At 45.2% G+C, this 22,463-nt stretch overlaps 2 pseudogenes; one reads left to right on the top strand and one right to left on the bottom strand.

Moving 5' to 3' along the window:
- Positions 1 to 406: 406 nt before the first annotated feature.
- On the bottom strand, positions 407 to 4,172 carry LOC101830543 (annotated as a pseudogene).
- An 11,699-nt stretch (positions 4,173 to 15,871) lies between these two features.
- LOC121135837 overlaps positions 15,872 to 22,463 on the top strand; it is a 31,075-nt pseudogene continuing 24,483 nt past the window's right edge.

Below are 22,463 nucleotides of genomic sequence, written 5' to 3'. Positions count from 1 at the left end.
CCCCAATTCAAATTTTATAATTCATAATTCTCATTCAATAATTCATATATCTTAATTCATTTTTCATCTTCTATGATTCATTTCTCATGATCCAAATTCATGTTCCATAATTGATAATCCACAATCCAATATCATTTAACTGCATTTTTCACTATCCATAGTTGATATTTCATAATTCATATTTCAGGATAACTAATTCATATTTCATAATTTGGAATCCTAGATCCATATTTTACAGTTTGTGATTTTTAATTTTATAATTCACAGCAATCGATTCATAATTCACATTTCATACTTCTTTTTTCACAATTCCTATTTTGTACCCCATAATTTATGATATATAACACATAATTCATGTTTTATGCTTCATATGCCAAGATCTATATTTTATATTCCATTATTCAAACTACAGCCCTTGACAGTACTGGGCAGTGCAGCGGTGCCCTGCGCAGAGCAGCTGGTGCACCAGTCGCTGAATCTCTTCCCGAGCAATGGTGCTACGTTCCAGCGAGGACTCAACGCCAAGCGCACAAAGACGAAGGAGGGTGAAGCCAGCTCCTGGACACACTGAACTGCCTCCTTCACGTCTCTGAGATGGAAATTCTCCTCAAACGATGGCCTTAGATTTCCTCTCCACATCATGCCCAGAGAGTGCAGCCTCACTGGAGGTAGAGTGGCTTCTGGCTTCACAGGATCCCGACCTTGCTCTTCTGTGAGGCTGGCTGCCATGTGCACTCCCTCCGGCTGGGAAGGCCGCTCTCCACTGGGCTCCTCCACTTCCTTGCTAAAACTTCTCTCTCTTGGTGGCTGGTGTTCTGGCACGATCAAGTCGGTCACCATGGTCACCTCCCCGGCTCACTCCTCTCTAGTAGGTCTCCAGGTCCCTGGCTATCTCACCTCGGTCCAGGCTTAAGCTACTCCTCTGTACAGCACGCCTGCTGTCTGTGTTCTCTGTGGGTAATGCTTGCTGAAGAGCAGAAAAGCGATTCAAGGTGTGGACGAGCAGCATCTGACGCTGTGTCTGAGGGCTTAGCTCCTGAGCCCCCACCGCTGCCCTTGCCCCAACACATCGCCCTCCCGGTGCAGAGAGCTGGTTGTTGGAATCCATGGAACCTGCTTGGTGACCTTGATGAGCCGTGAGGCGTCAATGGGGCGGCTGCCTTTGCTAATGGGGACAGTATTCCAGCCACCATCACCCACAAGCAGAAGGCCACGGATGATGGGCGGGTCTGGAGGGCCGCCCTGACACTCGTTGCTGCCCTTGGCCATGAGCTGCTGCACTTTGATGTGTTCTCGGGGCTCTTCCATCTCAGCCCCCTTGTGGATCTCATCAATAGTCTTGGGACCCTGATCCCCTCGGCGAGGCACCCAATTGCTCTGCCACAGATCCAGTACATCCTGCAACATGAAACGGATTCGAGATGATGTCTTCCTTTCTTTAATGATATTTTTCCATTGGGTGGAAATACTGCTCCATTCAAACTTGGCTTTTGCAAAGTTCAGGTCTTTGCCAATAGTGGTGAGGAGGCGACAGAGGCACTCCAGGGACTCTTCATCATGGTTCCTAACAGGTTTGACTACACAGTCATGCATTATTGCTTCTGCTAACATCTTCAGCTTGAATAACTAACTCTCCAGTGACTGTGATGTTCCCTAAAGAGCCCCGTCGAGCTGTGTCAGGCCTCTCCCAGCTCTTCCTTCAGGCGTCCCCGTTCTTCTACCTCAACGGCTTCGTCCATCTCGTTTTGCTTTTTCTCAGAAACTTTGTCCTCATCTTTGTCTTTCTCAGACTCCTTCTGGCATCGATTTAACAACGGTTTTGGAAAACTCACAGTCACTGTTGGCTTTTCTGTAGTGGGCACGTTCAGCGCCATGAGGCAACCGCACATGTTGGCATAAGCCACAGAGAAACTGGGCTCTGAAATGGCTTTCTCAAAGATGAGGGCAGTAACTCCTGTGGGGCGTCCTCGGTGTCCGTGGCCAGCTGTGTCACCTGCTTCATCAGCTGCCGGAGCATCTGGGGTGTCAGCTTGTTCAGGATGGAGCATACTCTGCGGAACAGGTCCTGGGTTTTGCTTCCATCGGCATCCTCTTCCCCGCCATTCTCATCAGCAGGGGTCCGTTTGCTACTGGGTTTCCAAGTCTTCTCGGCCTTGTTCAGTTTTATGTCTTCCGTCATTATCACGGAGGAAATGATCTTGTGCTTTTCCTTTCGTGGGCCCTGCTGAGAGCTCCTGTGTCCCAGGCCAGCCTGCAGCCCTCGGGGCAGCTCCGCACCTGGTGCACCCCTTGGGGGCCCAAGGCTGTTAAGGGTTGGTCGGCCAAGGTTGGCAAAGGATGGGGTGAAATCTGGGCCACAGTTTATGCCAGGTAGTCTGGAGGGATCCAGTTGCCGAAGTGGTGTTTTATTGGCCTTGTCCAGGACCACATTGGGGATGTGGGGCAGTGCTTCTGGTTTCTGCACCTGGCAAAGATAAACCAAGAGCCCAGCAAGAAGTCCCTGTCACAGGCTTCTTCTCCTCAAGGTTCAGAGGCTTCCCCTGATCTGACTTGTATTCGTGCTTCTCTTCCCCAGGCTGGATGTAACCAGTACTGTCAATTTTGTCTTCCTTAGACTCCCTCAGGCTATGAGGGTGCAGTGCTGCCCTCTGACTGGGTTTGGGTTGCTGCCTGTGGGAGGCTGATTCTCTGCCTCTGGTACTGCTGGGTCACCCTCCATGAGGGCATCCAGAGGTCACCCACAGCCTCCTTCTTATTTGGCTCTTTAACTTTCTGCCTCTTTGGCACAGACACTGCCACTTGGGTGGCTGCGGCCACCTCTAAATTCTGAGACAATTGGGCTGGGAAACGGGGGCTGTCAAGGGGGAGGTCCTCGGCCCCCTTTCACTCTCGGCTTCCCTGCCTTCTTCCTCTGTTTCTTCCTCTTGAGAAGGAGAAGTCTCTGAAGGAGACACACGTGTTGTGGCACAAAGAATGGTGCCTTGTGCCGTGGACGAAGAAACCTCCTTGGCCAGTTCCTCTGGCTCCCTGACTGGGCTTCAGTCCACGGGTGGTGGGGGGGGGGCTTCATTAAGAGTTCCTCAGGTTGAGCAGTTGGAGCAATGGGCACAGGCAACTCAGAAGCACAAGCTAAAGAGGAGGAGAAGCTGGCTCTATGCTCGACTCCACCTCTGGCTACAGATCCTCGGATGGGACCATGCCATTGGGCTCCTGAGTTTCTGCTCGATGAGGCGCCAGGGCCGCGGAAACCTGGAGAGGACTGGGAGAGAACTCAGATTCTGGAATGGGTCTGCTGAGTGTCACTTCTGATTCCAGTATGGGTTCAGCAAGAGTGGGATCTGGAGACAGGCAATATGGCTCTCCAGTTTCACAAGGGTTGGCAGTGGATCCTTCTACAGAAATTTGTATCATTCCCGCTCTCATAGTGTCCCCAGGAATAGAGAGGACTCAAGATTAGACTCAGAGCCGCGTTCCAAAATTGAGGGTGGTGATGGGGTTGGAGAAGACGATGAAGGCTGAGATTCTGTGCCATGGCTGTGCTCTGGGCCAGACAATCCTCGCTGACACCCAATGGCTGCTCCCTGTGTCCGGTCATCTGGCCAGATAATGACAGCAACCTGAGGCGACTCTCCATTAGGCTGAGGTTCCAGACCGCCTCCTGTCTGAGGAGGAGTGGGAGTAGAGGCAGTGCGAGCCCCAGACATGATCTCTTCTGTGATATCCTTCCCTCCTTGGTTTGGGTCTTGGATTCGGATAGTTTTGCACTCCCTCTTAGGAGCAATCGGGGTGGTTGTTCATCAGAACTGGGGCAGGAGCCACACTAGCAGGAAACTGCTGCACACTTTGGGCTGGATGATAGGCACCAGTGTAGGTCCCAACTCGGTAGGGCTTGCAACCGGGGCTCCCGGCTGCACAGGGTACTGCAGTGTTGGGACAACATAGGTAGAACGCCCCTGTCCAGGGTTATACTAGGCTCCTTGGGAGGCTGAATAGGAGATCTGGGAAGGGATCATCATTACTTGGGATCCAGAAGGGTAGACATGGGCAGCTGGGCCAGTAGGGGCAGGGACTGCACTGTGCACTCAGGAGGCTGCACTGCTCAGGGGCGGGGCCCGACTAGGGTAGAGGCGCTGGCCGGGCTGAGAAGGCCTGTTCATTTGTGCTGCTTGTGGCTTGCTAAACACCACCTGTGCAATCTGCCCCGAGGGAAACGCTGGCTGTGGGAGTCCAGGGGACCAGGCGGGTGGGAGGCCTGGGGCTGAGGGATCCAAGTCTATTTCATGACTTACAGGAAACCCTGGAAGGGAATAGGAGCAGGGAGATACGTGCTGACCGGGAATGTCCTTGCACAAACGGCACAGAGCAAGCAAAGCCTTCTGCTCTAAGCCTGATCTCACGGGCCCGTACCTGCTGTCCACATCGGTAGGCACGTGCTAGATCACTTTAGAGCTGACACAAGTCACTGTGACTTCACGTTAACCAATGAGGGTGTCTTGATTGGTGTCTCAATCTGATTGGCTCAGATGTGTAACTGTCACCAATCAGGTCGCAGATCAGGATGCACACACAGCACGAGCTGAGTGGACAAGAGGCAGTTGGTGCCAGTCTTGCGAGTGAAGGCAGAGCGTTCACTTCGCTGACACCAGTGCCAGTGGCAGTGTGCACAGACAGTGCTTGAAGCCGCAAATTGGAAGACGATTTTATGATCATCCGAAGCAACACCAGGTACAGCCTCATTGGCTACTGTCTTCCAAGGCTATTTTGTTTTCATGGGACCCAGAATGTTCTCTTTGTCAAAAACACTTTGGAGTGTGGATCGGGCCACTGGACATTGTTCCTATTGGCTGAGTCATCAGGAACCCCAGCCTGGATTCTAAACCACCCAGTTCTCTGTCTGTTTTGTCTAAAGCATCTGTGGTGGCTGAGACACTCAGGCTCCTTCTCAGAATATTGTGGACCATCCCAGGGAGACTGCTGTTCTGTTCCTTGTCCTCAGTGACATATGTTAAGTTCCCTCCCTCAATATTTGTGGTGTTGTTAGGTTTTTGGGTTTTTTTTATTTTGATACCAGGTTTCTTTGTGCAGCTTTGGAATCTGTCTTGACATTACCTCTGTAGACCAGGCTGTCCTCAAACACACAGAGACCTGCCTGCCTCTGCCTTCCAAGTACTGGGTTAAAGACATTCATCACCACCACCAACAGTTATGTTCCCTCAAAATTTATATTTTGAGACTGACATGTCCCACATAACAAAGTCATCTTCATGTGTAACTGTTTTCTGGAAATAACTGAATTACATTCTTGGAGCTACAGGCTTTTTACCCTGCATCTTCATTTTTGCTTTTTTTTTAATGAGGTTTTTTGTTTTGTTTCTTTCTTTGGTTGGGATTTTTTTCTTTTTTCTTTTTTTTTTCTTTTTTTGAGACAGGATTTCTCTGTGAGCTTTAGATCCTTGCCTGTGGAACTTGCTCTATCAACCAGTCTGGCATAGAATTCACAGAGATCTGCCTGCCTCTGCCTCCTGAGTGTTGGGATTAAAGGCCTCTGGCCCCACTGCCTGGCCCCTTCTCTTCATATGCTTTATTTGCCAATATTTAGATTAGTATGCCCTTCGATCCCTCAGTCGTGAACTCATCTTGAGCATGAACATGACTTCCTTTATGTTCTGTCGGACTTGCTGACAGTTTCAAGGGATTTCAATTAGGATGGTCATATTTAGGTATATAAAATCTTGGCGTATAGTCTCTGCTTATTTTGCATTTAGGGTTATTTTGTTCTATTTATTTATTTTGATGTGTGTTATCTTTCTGTCAGTGCCACAACACACACATTGGCAAATAAGATGAAAACTGGGGGGTTGGAGGTCACTGCTCTTTTCCCAACACATGGGATGGAGAGGAAAGAAAGCTTAGAACCATTGCAGAGGCTCAGATTTCTGTTCTGTTGAATTTACTGAAAGTTTCAAGTGATTTCAATAAAGATTGTCATGTTTAGGTGCATAAACTGATGGCTTATAATCTGCTTATTTTAGAGTTAGGGTTATTTTGTTCAGTTTGTTTATTTTTGTTCTGTGTTATTTATCTGCAGGTGCCACAACACACACTTGGGGAACTCAGGGGAAACTGAGGGGTGGATGTCAGTGTTCTTATTTTTTTTCAGCATGTGGAATCAAGGAAGGAAAGCTCATGTTACCAGGTCTGGAGAAGGCTACTATAGGTTTTGTAGAAGATACAGGAAAGTGTCTCTTTCCTTTTCCCTTATTGAATAGTTGGAAAATATTAATGTCAATTATCTTAAAACTTGGGTAGAATGCACATATGAATATATCATCCAGTCTTTTATTCCTTTTGTCATTTCATCGTTGAAGATCTTTTAAAATAAATTTGTATTTATTATACACAATCTTATTTTACAAACCAATCCCAGTTCCCTCTCCCTCCCATCCTCTCATGCCCACCATAAATCCCCCATCCGCACCCCAGGAAGGGTGAGACCTCCATTGGTGGATCATCAAAGTCTGTCACATCATTTGGGGCAGGACCTAGGTCCTCCCCCATATATCTACATTGGTTCCACTGCCAGAAGTCCCATAGACTGCCCTGGGCCCCCACTGACACCCACATTCAGAGGGCCTGTTTCAGTCCTATGCTGGTTCCCCAGCTGTCACACTGTGGTCTGTGAGCGCCAACGTGTCAGGTCAGCTGTTTCTGTGGGTTTTGCCAGCATGGTCCTGACCCCTCTGCTCATCACTCCTCCCTCTCTACAACTGGATTCCAGGAGTTCTGCTCAGTGCTTGGTTGTTAATCTCTGCTTCTGCTTCCATCAGCTACTGGAAGAAGGCTCTATGATGGCAATTAAGGTAGTCATCAATCTCATTATAGTGCACAGATATTGCCTGATGGCCCTTTCACACAGGACAGACTAGAAACAGTGCAAACACAAATCAGATCCCCTGAAACCATCTATTTTCACAACCATGGCAGAGAAGAAGTGTGGAAAGATGCATTCTGTCTGTGATCTCAGTGCACAAAAGGCGCAGAACAACCAATGACTTCTCTGTCCCTGCAAAGAAACACAGGGCCATATGCTGTGTGTCAGATCCTGACTTTTCCCCTTCAAATGCAAAGTCTCACACACACATGGGTAAGTATCAGATTCAGCAAGATGTAGCCTCCCCTACAGCCAAATCATAACACGCAAATATCAGAACCTGCGGCATTGTAAATCCTGCATAACCAAGTTATATTCACACAAACACAGAGGAGAGATGGGGGAGAGGGAGAGGGAGAGCGAGGAGAGGTAGAAACAGAAGAGCCTGAGGGCAAGAAAGAAAAAAGATGGGTGTTGGATCCAGTAGATATCACATCACTCATAGTCAAAGCCCCCCAAGCCATACACTCACGCTAGATCATGATGCCAGGTTCTGATATATTTCCCATTGCCTTGCAACCAAATCCCTCTATATATGGCAAGGTGTCATGTCCTTCAATGTGTCCCCAGTTTTACAACCACAACCTCCCAATGCAGAATTTGGAGTCAGGTACTGCTCACAATCCCTTCTTCTATAGCCAATGACACACATATGAACATACGCACATGGGAGCTCACAGGTCCTTTGAGGTTAGCCCTACCTAGAAAATAAAATACCTATAAACACACACACACACACACACACACACAGAGTAAGTTTTCTTGTCCTGTGATGTATAAATGGCTATGAAAATAAAATTCTCTCTCTCTCTCTCTCTCTCTCTCTCTCTCTCCCTATCTATCTTTCTCACTCTCAAATACAAACACTCGCAAACATACACACAAACACACACACACTCATCCATAATGAAGTGTCAGTTACTTACTGCTAGATATCATTCCATCCAAACAAAGCCCCCTCTTACAACCAAATGCAGGTCCTTCTGTCTGTCTCCTCTTCTGTAACTAAGCCCTCACACAGTACATTGCTCTACCTGTAGCTACCAGGTATTTTCTCCTGCACAGCCAATGTCAACATATAGCAGGATTAAGGTTCTGCTAAGTACCCCTGCTCTAGAGACAAAAGTCCCAATACAAATAGAAGCCAGGTATCAGACATTTAGGGTAGCCTTTTCCCTACTGTAAAAATTCCAATAAAAGCATACGTGTATGCATAAGATCAAACCATGCCTCCTGAACATGGCTGCTAATTTTGGAGGCCTGGGTAGGCTATGGGGCCACTGGCAGTGGAACCAGTATTTATTCTTGTGCATGAATGGGCTTTGGGAGATCATTCCATAAGGGGGATATTCTCTCAGCCTAGATACATAGGGGTACATTATAAAAGATAACCATTGTTTAATAATACTCACTATTCAAGTATATAAATTTAATGAGTGTGTACTAAATACTAGGTACTAAATTTACCCAAATTAATCACTGTTGATAACCTTGCTTTTCCCTCTCCCTGGGTCCTGGGAACCTGCCCTGCTCCTGCTCCCAATTCCAATCCTTCTCCCCATTGCTTCTCCTCAGCACCCACTCTGCACCACCCTTTATTGAGCCTGAACCTTCTGCCACCTGCCTGTCACTCCCTGCCAGCCTTCTGCTGGGCCCAAGCCTTCTCCTTAGGGAAGATTTCTTGGTTGCTTGGACACTCTAATCCTCTGGCTCTCTCCCTACCTCAGAATAGCTCTTCTCCAAGCCTATCTTTTCGCCCCTGGATCCATTTTTGACAAGTGTCAAAGGTTGCAAGACTGCATAGTGCAGGTTTAGGTGGCTGCATAAGGACTCTGCATGCAGAAACCAGCAATCACCACATGAAAGCCTCACTTAATGGACCATTATCCAGCTATTACCACTCCTGGATGCTGTGAAATCTAAGCTGGTATCTCATTCATAGAAGGTAGGAGCTCTGTTTGACACTTCAGATAATGGTATTCATACCTATCAGACCCAGTTGCCCTCCATGATTTTACATGTTTGCATGAGTACATTTATTTAGAGACAGGGTTTCCTGTTTCACAGGCTGACCTCAAGCTCTCTAGGTTGCTGAGGATGACCTTGAACTTCTGTTCCTTCTAACTCCCATGAGACCTGGGAAAACAGGCATATGCCACTAACCCTGAGGCATGTGGTCCGCGCAATTGAAACCACGGCTGCTTGTGTTCTCACCAATCAGCTCATTCTTTGGAAGTGTTCCATGTGCCCAGGATGGTGTTCTATTCTTGTTTCATCCAAGTCACAAGTCTAAGGAAGTATCCATTCATCTTTAATGGTAGATCTGCTGACTTCATGTATGCAAAAAATGAAAACCCTACATTTAATTAGAAGCACTTGTTCTCACTGCATATCTATCTATGGAAATACATGTTTGGCATTATAAACTAGACAACTAACCTTGGCTGGAGAAGTCATGGACTAGAGAACAGAAGAAAACTACTACTTCCATCATATTAAACAAATGTAACATTTAACTGTATTCCAAAAGTAAATTGTTGTACCCACATATAAATATAGCAGCTGATCCTCATCAAAGCACCTTCCTTTTGACACACCAGACTATTGCAGAGACCCACAACTGGTCAAAATGCAGGCAAGTGATTATGCCATGCTAAATCTAGATTGATAAAGGTGCAATTGGGTCTTTTATGGGAGAGGTTAGCTCTGCCTCTCAATAATGTGGGTACAAATACAAGACAAATATGAAACAGCAGTTCACATGCAAATGCAGACAGGGTCAATTCCACATGGAACACCATGACGAGTGTTACAGCTTATCAGTACCTGTGGAGACAGAATCAGTCTCCTTCAGGAACAAGCTCCCACTGAGGTTATTCAATCCCCAGTGGTCTGCTCTGCACACCCATACAAATGAACAAAGATAAATGTCCTCAGTAGGTTAGAAATTCCTGTGTCTATGTATGAGCACAAAACCATACACATACATGCATTTAACATGTTAAAGGGTTCGTGTTTGGCGCTTACATGGGATGCATGAGCTGAGGCACAAGAAGGAAGGAAGGTGGCCGGAGGGATTAGATGCAGAGTGAGGAAGTGGAAAGTTCCAAATCCTGAATAGCCAAGTTATACACACACAGACACACACAGGGGAGTGAGAAGGAGAGGAGGAGGAGGAGGGGAAGGGAGAGGAGGTAAAAACAGTGTAGCATGAGAGCAAGAGAGAAAGATAGGTGTTGGGCCAGAAGGTATCCCCTCAGCCGTAGTCCAAGCCCCCAGGTCCCATACATACACAACAGATCATGATGCCAGGTGCTGATAAATTCTCATTCCCTTACATTCAAAGCCCTCTATACATGGCTAGGAGTCATATCCTTCAAGGTGTCCTCAACTGAGAGCCATGACCTCGGCATGCAGATTTTGGAGTCAGTTACTGCTCAGAATCCCCTCTTCTATAGCCACTGAAACACATATACATATACACACATGGGAGATCACAGGTTGTGTGAGGTTAATCCAAGCTAACAACTAAAGTATCTATGAAAACACACACACACACACACACACACACACACACACGGAGTTAGTTTTCTGGTTCTGCTATGTATGAATGTCTATGAAATACAAAAGACTCTCTTGCCTTTCATCTTTTCTGAAAAAGGTGTTAGTTACTTACTGCTTTATATTCTTCCATTCAACCAAAGCCCCACTCTGACAACCAAATGCTCATCCTTCCTGCTCTACACTCTTCTGTAACTAAAGCCCTCACACAATACATTGCTATGTTTGTTTCTACCAGGTATTTTCCCTGGCATAGCCAAAGCCCCACATATAGCAGGATTCAGCTCCTCCTAATTGCCCCCTCCCCTAGAGGCAAAAGTCCCAATATGAATACAAGCCAGGTACCAGTCCTTCTTAGGAACCTCTTCCCTACAGTAAAAGCTTCCAATAAAAGCATAGGTGTCTGCCTAAGACAGAACCAGGGCCCCTGAACGTGGGTGTCAATGGGGGAGGCCTGGGCATTCTATGGTTGCCCTGGGAGTGGAATCAGTGTTTATCCATAGTTCATGAATGGCTTTGGGAGCCCATTAGCTATGGAGGGATACACTTTTCTAAAATTATTTCTATCATTTTTGTGCCTTTCCCAATCACTCCTCCCTCCCTACCCATGTAGTGTTATGGTCTTCATCTCTTTCTATTAAAAAAAACACAAAAGAAAAATCAACACAAGCAATCAATACCTGTAAAATGTCCTCAAGAAAGAAAATGAGCCGAAATGTCTATGACATTTCTATTGAGCTGGTTCATGTGTTTGACAATGATTCCCCCACATGGATCCTATCAAGAGGAGTGGTTAAGGTACCCAGTGAGAATTCATTGAAGGAAACTGATTCTTCCTTTGCCATCAGGAAACAGTTGCAAAAGTGTCCTTGGTTAGACATGGAAACTTGCTTCCCCTTCCACCTTTCATTGCTAGAACCCCAACTGGCTTGAACCTTTTTATGCTTGTGTGTACGTGAGTTCATGTGTTCATCTGTACTGTGATTATCTTCTTCCTTGGAAACATCTATTGCCTCTGCCTCCTTATGTATTTCTGTCTCCACTTCTCAATTGCTCTATGAACCTTGAGGAATGATTTTCAAGAAACCATCCCATCTAGAATGAAGTATTACAAAGTCTCACACTCTCTCCACATTGTTATGAGTCTCTGTTAGTTCCATCTCCTGCAAGAGAGTTTCACTGGTGTGGGATGTTTGAAACACTAATCTCTCACTATAGCACTATGTCATCAAGAGTTGTTTTATCACTGTGTTCCTTTAGCAGGATAATAGCATCAGGTTTTCCCATAGGCCCATGACAACCAGTTTTTTGGCCACATTAGGAGTGTCAGTTACAGATTCCATCTCCTGGAGTGGGCCTGAAAAACCAATCAAATAGTGACTGATAATTGACAGAGTGTTTATGCCATTATTGTTTCAGTCTATTTTGCATATGGGTCATTGTTGTTCTAGGGTTTGTAGTGCATGATATTGAAGATTGTCTTTCTCTTTCACTACACTGCAGAGTATATTCCTGTGTCATGACTGTCAGTCAGTAGTGGTGAAGCTTCTAGGTATGCACCGACTCAACTTCTCCATGTTGACTAACATACACTTGTGTTATCTTCAGCAATAAGGCATAACAACAAGGTTGTGGAGAAGAAACAGTCTTAGCAGTCTATGTGACCTTTGCGAGTTTTCATGGGTCCCATGTTCAGCTATTCAGTAAGGTAGAACCTAAAAATTTTTACAGAGATGTTTTTCTTCAATAAATATTGAACTATGTTTCTCTTTACTGATCTGCTTTGGTTTTTATATGCTATCTTTTCAGTTTTGGTAGTTCACACAAGTTTAGAAGTTTGCCATTTGCTCCAGTTTTCCATTTCATGCAAGTATACATTTTAAAAATACTTGTAAATGAAGAATCAGAGGAACCAGAGGGGTCAGGGACAGCACAGAATCATTGCCCACAGAGAAATTGTCTGGCACTCATAGGGGCTCACAGAGATCAGGGAGCCTGTAGTGGGTCTTAACCAGTTCCTATGCATATATGATATTGCTAAGTAGCCTATGGTATTGTGGGATTCCTAACAGTGGGAGGCGGATGGTCACTCATTCTTTGGCCCGTTTATGCTACCCTTTTCCTCCTGCTGCTGTATTTCCCAGTCTTACAGTAGCATATTATGCCATGTTTGGTTGATGATCCTGAGAAGCCTGACCTTTTCTGAGTAGATAGGTAGAGAGGGTAAATCTGGGGAACACAGGGGGAGAGTCTGGGGGATGGCAAAGAAGGAAAATATGGCCAGGGTATAATATATGAGAATAGGATAAAAATACTGGGAAACTTGAGCAATTTGAATGAGAAACGTGTTGACATCATTGACTCCTAGAAAGCCTTTTTTGGTTTAATTAATTTTTAGTTAAATTAAAAGCAATCATATTTTACATACCAACCCCAGTTCCCACTCCCTCTCTTCCTTCCATTCTCCCCACCAACCCCCATCCCATCCCTCCATCCACTCCTAAAGGAGTGTGAGGCCTCCCATGGGGGATCATCAAAATCTATCATATCATTTAGGGCAGAACCTAGGAACTCCCCCTTGTATTGAGGCTGAGGTGTCTCTTAAGATGCTGAATTTGTGATGTTCTGTAATGATATGAGAAAGATAATACAATGTCAGAAAGGGAAATGAACATTAGAAAGACAAAGATACCTCTGGTCAAAGAAAATATAAAGGAAGGAAGGAAGGAAAATATGGAAAGGAAGAAAGAAAGGAAGGAAGGAAGAAAGAAAGAAAGAAAGAAAGAAAGAAAGGATGGAAAGAAAGAAAGAAAGAAAAGATGGAAAGAAAGAAAGAAAGTCAGGGCTATTGATAGTACTCTGGAAATAAAATGTGCCACTCATGTGAGCATCCAGCCTAAATTAGCACAACTAAGTGAGTCTAGGTTCTTTGCTTAGAAAGCCTTTTATTTTATCACTATATAGAGACCAGAGAACCATTGGAACATTCTCATTATTCATACTTAAGAAGTCAGGAAACAACAAACCTGTAATATCTTCCCTCATAGAAACATTATCATATCTGAAAACAAAGAAGTAGAATTAAAATGTAAATTGAATAATTATGTGCAAATTTATCAAAACTATTGAAAGAATAAAAAATTCAAAATAAGTTGTAAATGTACATATGGTTTAAATATGTGATAGATACCATGGATTTCTGAGAAATGTCTCATGAATTGAGTTTTCATGACAGCAAATGGCTATTAATTAACGCACAATGATTTTCTACATTACTAAAAGACAAATATGATATCATCATATTCACCCAACTTATGTCAGAGTAAAATGCGCTATTCGGGAACAGGAAACATAGGTAAATTTGATGGCTGTTAAAAGATTAACTTAGAATTTGAATGGAAATCTTTTCCTTAAAAAACTGCATTTCTTTCTCCCAGCAGGAGAGCATCTGTTAAACTGTGTACCATGATCATTTGTAGTCCCTCTGATTTAGTTATTTCTTCAGAAATGTTGATTCTGTGTTACTATTTGTACTCTATACTTTCATTAAGAAAGTATTTCAAGTGTTTATGACTATATGATTTCCATTGTTTAGGTTATTGAAAACTCAGTAGTGAAGAAAAATTTATTCCCATGAATGGTCATGTTAGTTGTCAAAAGAAATACTTCCAAATGATTCTTTACATTCCAGCCACGTTGGCTGTAACAGCACCAAAATTTGGCTATAGATTTAAACTGTGTTTTCTCCTACATAACCACTTTTGGTAAGGTTGTGTCTGTTTTGTTTGCCCTTTTTAATAATCAATGTTTTATGCTTTTGCAATGTTCATTATTGTCTATTTCCTTAGATTCAGTTCTCATCTTCAGTACATTTTCCAAAATCCTTTATGGAGTTAAGTTTATTCTCATTTTTATTTGTGTGACTCACAGGTTCATTGTAAGTTTGCATTTGTGACACTTCTCCAAGTATAAACTGAAAGCTATAGACTTTCCCTAAGACCTACTTCTCTTTGTTTTTGATCTGGTTTTCTCAGTTGGTGTTGTCATGGATATTACCAAGAACCTCACTAACAAGACCAGTGAGAAGGTGACGATGCAGCTGGACCTGAAGGCCAGCACCTCTGAAAAGGAGACACTATCCGATCATTATGTCATCCTCAGGACCCTTGGCAAAGGGAACTTTGCTGAGGTGAAGCTTGCCTGCCACCTTCAAACAGAGGAGCAAGTTGCCATCAAGGTCCTGCAAAATAGAACAAGGAATGACTTCAGCATTCAAACCGAACTTGACATCTTGAAAATGTTGGACCACCCATATATTATCAAGCTGTTCCATGTCATCAACACCGAAGATTACACCTATATGGTGTTGGAACATGCTGCTGGTGGAGATCTGGTGAGCCACATTGAGAGGGTGGGCTCTCTGCAGGAGGAGGAGGCCCAGCACATTTTTACACAGCTAGTGTGTGCAGTTCACTACTGCCATAAGAATGACATTGCACACCGAGACATCAAGCTGGATAATATGCTGCTTGATGACAAAGGCAACATCAAGCTGTGCGACTTTGGCCTGGCCACCCGTGTCACCCCTGGCCAAGGTACCAAGGGGTTCTGCGGAACCATTGGATATTGTGCTCCAGAGCTGTTCTATGACAAAGAATACGATGCAAAGGCAGCGGACATCTGGAGCATGGGAGTGGTTTTATATGCAATGGTGATGGCAGACTTTCCATTCAAGGGCTGTACCTACTCAGAGATGGAGGAGGAGATGCAGGATCCCAAGTACCACCTCCCTTACAGACTTTCAGAAAACATAGCAGACATCATTGAGCAGTTGTTCACTGTGAAGCCTGAGCAGAGGCCCAAGATATATGACATTAGGCAGCACCAGTGGGTCAAGGCAAAGGAAGAAATATGCAAAATCACACCATACTTAGAGGCACTCTGCAACAACCCAAATCCCAGCATTTTGGTGGCTATGTGGAGGATGGGCTACGACCCAAAGGCCATTAGTGCTTGTCTACGTGAGAAAAAAATTCAATAGCATAATGGCCACATACCTAATTTTAAACCACAAGTCACTCCGCAACGACTCTAAATATGCTGAGAAGTTTTTGCAGGCCTGTGTTGCTATGTTCCAAGCAGATGCTCTCACTGGTATTACTTCTCAGAGGGGACTGAGTGAGCTTGCTCTCTCCCCCCTTGCTGGAGGAACACTGGGTGCATGATGAGAAGGGATCAAAGAAGAAGACCACGAGAAGCCTGAGCATGCCTGCCACCTTGTGCTGCCAGCAGAAGGGAAACAAACGTTCACACCCAGCCCCCAAATTGGCTCGTCATAAGATCACTTATGTCAAGAGTAGATGTTTGGCAGTGGATAGCATGATTTGCTATTCGTCATCCTCAAGATCCCTGTCCTCTGAGAGCATTACTTCTTCAAAATATTTGTCCTGCAAGACATCCCAGGAAGTGAACACCCCCAACAACAGCTCATGCACTCAGAGTTCAGGAAGTTACAGGGAGGTACCTCACATTGTGAATACCACTGGCACATATGACATCCAGAAAGATTCTCTTCGGGAAACATCTGAGAACACCTTTGGCGATGTCACCCCTGAAGGCATTCCTGAAATCCAGATTTCTTCCCTTCAGGACACATCCAAGAACAGCTTTGATGATGTCACTCCTGCAGACATTCCTGAAATCCAGAAATCTTCCCTTCAGACATCATCTAAGAACAACTTTGATGATGTCCCTACTGAAGGCAGACCTGAAATCCAAAGATCTTCCCTTCAGCCATCATCTAAGAACACCTTTGATGATGTCCCTACTGAAGGCAGACCTGAAATCCAGAGATATTCCCTTCAGCCATCATCTAAGAACACCTTTGATGATGTCCCTAATGAAGGCAGACCTGAAATCCAGAGATCTTCCCTTAAGGAAACATCCACAAACAGGATTTTTGATGCTGTCACTCCTGAAGACATAATTGAAGTCCAGAGGTCTTCCCTTCATGAAACATATGACAATGTCTCTCATGAAGACATAATTGAAGCCCAGAGATCTTCCCTTCATGAAACATATGACAATGTCTCTCCTGAAGACATAATTGAAGTCCAGAGATCTTCCCTTCATGAAACGTATGACAATGTCTCTCCTGAAGACATAAGTTATGAAGACATAACTGAAATCCAGAAATCATCCCCTCAGTCAACATCCAACAACATCTCTGATGATGTCCCTCCTGAAGATGTAACTACAGCCTCTGCCAGCTGTCTATCCCGAGGCTGGAAGAGGGTTAAGAAGAGAATTGGAAATTGTCTGAGACGGCTATGCTGCTGCATGCCAGCCTGCAAGAGAAGTCATGTTTCTCAGGAGGAAGTGGTACCAGTGGAAGTGGAGAGTGGTGCGGTGGCACACACGCAGCTGCATGGGGTGCCCAAGACGCACTCCTGTGTTTCTCAATCTGTATGTTTTCTAATGTCCGCTGCAAACAACACATGACAGTCATGAATATGAAAACTAGCAAATCTGATTTCTAAAGGAACAGTCCTATAGCACCACCATACCCATCAGCATGAAATTGTTTAGCTGAAGGTAAACAACAGAGGATGAGAAGCAGTGGTTTCAGAGGCAGAAAAAATTAGTTAAAATAGGAAAGGATAGGAGAGGATCAAAGGTTTGAGGTAATAAAACTCCAAATGCTAGGGAAGAGTATGAGGGGAGAAACCACTTGAAAATGGATGGCCCAGAATAGAATAAGAGTCAAGAATCTGAACTGTATATTTCAAAGTTCTGTTTTTTGTTTTTTTGTTTTTTGTTTTGGTTTTACAAGACATGGTTTCTCTGTATTGTTTTGGAGGCTGTTGGTCCAGCCTGGCCTTGAACTCACAGAGATCCACCTGCCTCTGCCTCCTGAGTGCTGGGATTAAAGGTGTGTGCCACCACCGCCCGGCTCAAAGTTCTTAAGTCTGTGTCATGCATACATCATTATCATCTGAAGTGATATGTATCTATGGAGGTTGAGACATGGGTAGGAATTTTCCTGGTGTGACTGAGACAGCCGAAGTGGGAGCCCTGCAGGAAATCCAGATGGCCATAAGTCCCCTAACCCAGGAGAGAAGTCCACCTCAGGAGGAGGTAAGCCATCATCTACCACAGGATTCTCCATAGAAAACTATGGGTAACAAGGCTAAGTCCTAAAGATGGCCTTCCATAGCATTCTCCTCAGAGGGAAGCCTTGTGCCAAAATTCACCTCCAAACTGTCCGTGAATTAAAAGTCCTGTAGGGACAGTCTTCATGGATAGACCACAGCAATGCTCTTTTGTCTTTCTTTACAAAGGTAAGGTCAAAGGGAGATGTTTTGTCACACTGAGGGAGAGGTGGCCCTTCTCTTCCCTCTTCCTCCTTTCGCTGCTGTTGTGTTTGCAGCCTGCCTACATCCCATTGTCCCTCTTATCGCAGGAGTCACAGTCCTACTGCATGATGCTGGACCAGTCTAGCTGTTGGTGAAGGGGCCTTACTGTGGGGCTTTTGTCAGAAGCATAATTGTCTCCTAACAGGACGGTGACAGCAGCTGGAAGGAAATGGGTACCACTGTGGATGGAATGCCGGGATATGACTCCACTGTGGAAGGTGGGTGTTACTTGCCTGTCTTGGAGCACAGTAAACTCATGACTTAGTCCAGTCTTGGGAATCCTTTAATTTAGATCCCACATCAGAGGTTAGACATAGACAGAACCTTGTGACCATAGAGTTGAGGCATTTGGCCAGGCTGTCTGCCTGTGTGTCCTCCTGTGAAAGTTGTCTTTGGAGATGTCATAGACACACTTGACACAGATCACTGCTGTCTGCAATGAAAAGTGGCCACTCAGAAGGGACTGAATGCCAGGGCTCATCTGTGGGCCTCAGGGGGCTAAAGACAATATTGAAACTACCTATCTAGTCCTGTTGTATGAGAGATGTGTCTGTGATCTGGTCTATCCTTGGCACTGGTCTACAGACAAATAAGAATGAGGCTGCCAAAGCCAGACATGTTCAATTCCAAGGAAAATGGTCATTGAGCTCACGACGCAGAGGGACAAAATCATGAGACAACACAGCCATGCACTGAGAGGGATCTTGGCATAACTTGGGGCTAGTAGAGCTTCTTTCCCCTCTGACCCACTATGCCCTAACCTTTATGGAGGAACAGTTTTTGTAGAAAGGGTGAACATCTTCTTACCCCTGTATGGTAGGACAGTCTCTCTGAAACTGAGCAGTTACTGTCTCTGTACTGCCCGGAGGAAAAACAAACATGTGGGTGGACATGACCTCACAGAGCTACAGAGCTTCTTGCTCCTGTGGGCGATGCTGCTCTGCCTACCTGGTGATGACTAAAGCTAGTTTCTGTCCTGATGTGCTTTCCTGAAGCCAGCACAGGGGGAAAGGGAAACTTGAGTGCTGTGGCCTGGTCAGTCTAACCCAGGACAGACAAAATAAGAAAATCACTGGCTTCTTAAGATGGTGCTTAAGAAGTTAAACCTCACTATGAACAGATGTGAGGTTTATTTCTGTTTACTAACACTTACCTGGAGCCTGATGTGATCACACGGAGTCTCATAGATAAACCCAGATCGCTTATTGGCCATTTTTTTCTCTCCTAATTTTTGCAGGGTCTTTTGGACAGGATCTTTGTGGAGGCTCATTTTTACCAAGTATGTATCCTGTGTAATATAGACAGAGGACGTGAGATGGGGTGCAAGAAGCAGAATGCCTATGTGTAGACATGCTTATGGGACAATACTTTTCCTCCTCTGCTCCTAGAGCCTGATTCCTGCAAAGTACCAGGGCAACCATGAGAAATTATTCCATGAAATCAGACATCACTGAGGAGACCCTAATGATGTTGGCCTAGGGAAGGTCACATTGGAAGACAATGAGCATTATACCTGCCTCTTTAGTCCCTGAATTGCACTAAAAGAAAACCTGCCAAGAACACAGGTCTTCTGTTTGGGGAAAGTGGAACTATCATTCAGCTTTTACATTCCTTATCTTGTAGGTGCTCGGCCACATCCTGAAGCCCATCTCCAGGGGATTCCTGAGCAGAGGATCTGAACACTTAGTTCAGATGATGGTGATAAAAATCCACCAGGTAATTTCCTGAGCTCCTGAGGATCCCAGGAGCTCCACACACAGGTCATACTGTGAAGAGGAATGAAATGGCTTCAGTTTCTGCATGCCACCACAGAAGGCCCCTGCCCAATTCTTGTCAAGATGTGCAGACGATGGGTGGATCCCCTTTAATGAAAGTTTCCAAGTGGATGTTTTAGTGTGGAATCTCCACCACACTGTGGAGCTGTGTCTATTTTGACAGTGCAAAAAGGTTACTTATGCCTTTCTTTCCTCACAGATGACCCAGGAGACCTGCCCGAACAGATAAAAGCATGCCTCAGCAGTGAATTGTGAAGCCAGTGTGCATTTCTACATGACAACTAGACTGGAATGCATGAAAAGCACAGTGTCCATGGATCCTGTTGGCCAGGCCACCAATAACATGGAAATGGCTCACTTGAGGTCATCTACTTGTGCTGTTTCTCACTGGTGTTGAATAGAGGCTGTGAGCAGGTAAAGCAGTTACTGAAGTATTCAAGGAGAACTCTAAGAGAATTTATACTAATTGGCGTTCAAGCACTTATGATTTCCAAGGAATCCAAAGGAATATAAACTCTCAGACCCCTGTTCTCAGCAGCAGTCACTGTTGTTAATGTGACAGACCTTTCTTCAGACAGACTCAGAAAATGACCATCTGATGCCCAAACATTCAATCCAACAATCCACTGGGTCTAATTCTAGAAGAGTTGGCAGAGTCTGCACTTCTGGTTCCACAACATCATATAAACCCTCAGATGTCCATAAAGTTTGACAGGGGAGGAACAGAGACTGGACACATGGATCCAAATCCCAGTAACAGACCCACCTAGATCATGTAAGATAAATTTTGGCAGAAGCACCCAGGAAGTCAAGGCAGAGAAAATGGTCTTTCCTATAGGATGGCAGGACAAGTATGCAAAAGCAAACAACAAGGAACCTGTTAGAAGAAAGAAAAGACTCTCAAATATTACAGCTGACTCCAGATCCCAACACTGCAATGTTCATGGAAGAGCTACAGAAGAGACCTGCAAAAGTTCTGCTTTGTATGGAGGAAGACCAGAAACAACAGAGAAGATGAAATATGATCAGATGAGCTCTGATGCCATGAGTCAAGAAAAGACAGAAGCCGGAGAATGGCTGGAGGACCACTGCAACCTACGACATCTAGAGGAAGCCTGGACACTGTCACACCCCAGAAGACAACAAGATGGTGGTTCAGTGCTAGGCAGCATGTAGTGAATGCTAGGCAGACAGGCTGATGGGCTCTGCTCTCCTCTCTTTTACACACATTCGCAGCTCAAGATTACTGCATGAAGATATGGACCACAAGCAGAGTGATCACTATTCAGAGCTGGGGGCCACTTCCAGCTGGTCTGCTTTGCTTTTGGCTCTCAAATACCTCAGCCCAGTATAAGAGGGGGATTGAGCATAGGAAACACATAGGACTTCTGGAGCCGATGAGTCTCCATGCTGCTGCTCCTGGAGCCCAGAAAGCCTAGAGTTGCACACTCCCCATGCCTGTTCCACACACACTACTAGATGTCTACCACACAGAACACATCACCCTCCTGCTCCCCTGCAATGAATTCATCACACCCAGACTGTGATGAACACTCCACATTTCCCAAAACTATAGATGCCAGGGCCTGACAGCCCACAAGCCACACATACATTTGTAATCAGGCCTTACATGATACTTTTCTTTACCGCACACACTCATGCATCAAAGTCTTCACACATTATTAAATATCAGTTCAGGATGCCCCTTCCCAACCACCTCACACCAGTAAGAATCAAGACCTGATGTGGCCCCATTCACCTGCTGTGCTCAAACATCCTTGTTAGTAATTGTCACCTGTTGATGTGGCATCTCCTTACACCCCCCCAGATACGTTGTGTCATATTAGAATCAGCTCCCCATCAGCCCCATGTGATTTTCTCCATGTCAGGCCTCACTGGACACCAACTATGAATCCCTCCACATAAACCGTATCAAATCCTATTAGAACGCCCTCAACCATTCCTCCTGCAGAGCCACTTCTTAGGACCCACTGGACACAAACTGCACCTCATTGATGCTCAGTGCCTACTGATGTTTCATGGGTCCCACAGTTCTGTTCCCTACTACAGTCGTGCACTGCATGTGTGATGGAAGCCGTGTCAGTGTATGTGAGCCTATAACAGTCAGGGAGGGGATATCAAGCAGGCCTGATGCCTAGAAATGAATTTAGTTATCATCAATTGTATGTGTTTTAGGGCCTTACACTAAAAGTTTAGAAGAGGGCATGCTAGACGTAATTCCCAGCCCACTTCTACACTTGTAGGAATAAGGCCCTGATACACACACCATTGATGCCACCCGTATTCACCGCTAGTTATCAGGTCTTTTTGATGGAAATGGGACTTAGGCCATGTCCTGCAAAGCTTGACAGACTGCACAATATGTGGGCTGGTGCTGACCAGAGATACAGGCACACCAACATGCACTGTTAGGTCTCAGGCTCTGCTGACACCCTAACTGCCTCACCCACACTCAGAAGGGTCTAACACTCCCAGACATCACATTACACATGCCCAGCCTGCTACTATATGCTTATCAGATCTTGATGGACACCAGTTCATCCATAAGCTAACATTGGGGCCCAACTGGACATCCCCTTCTTCCACTGCAACCCTCTGACAGTCAGTGTTATTCATCAAACACATTGAAGAGACCACCACCCCTGTCACCACTCATCCACTTCTAGGTGTCCAGTTCTGTTTGACCTCCTACTGCACATTAATGGATAACTAGCACACCATTCTGGAACCTTAACCCCCTATCAGGCCTTGCACACTTGG

This window comes from Mesocricetus auratus, unplaced genomic scaffold, assembly GCF_017639785.1.
Source record: "Mesocricetus auratus isolate SY011 unplaced genomic scaffold, BCM_Maur_2.0 Super-Scaffold_100043, whole genome shotgun sequence".
Classification (NCBI taxonomy): domain Eukaryota; kingdom Metazoa; phylum Chordata; class Mammalia; order Rodentia; family Cricetidae; genus Mesocricetus; species Mesocricetus auratus.
The sequence above is the reverse complement of the archived record's forward strand: the minus strand, read 5'-3'. Positions and strand labels throughout refer to the sequence as shown.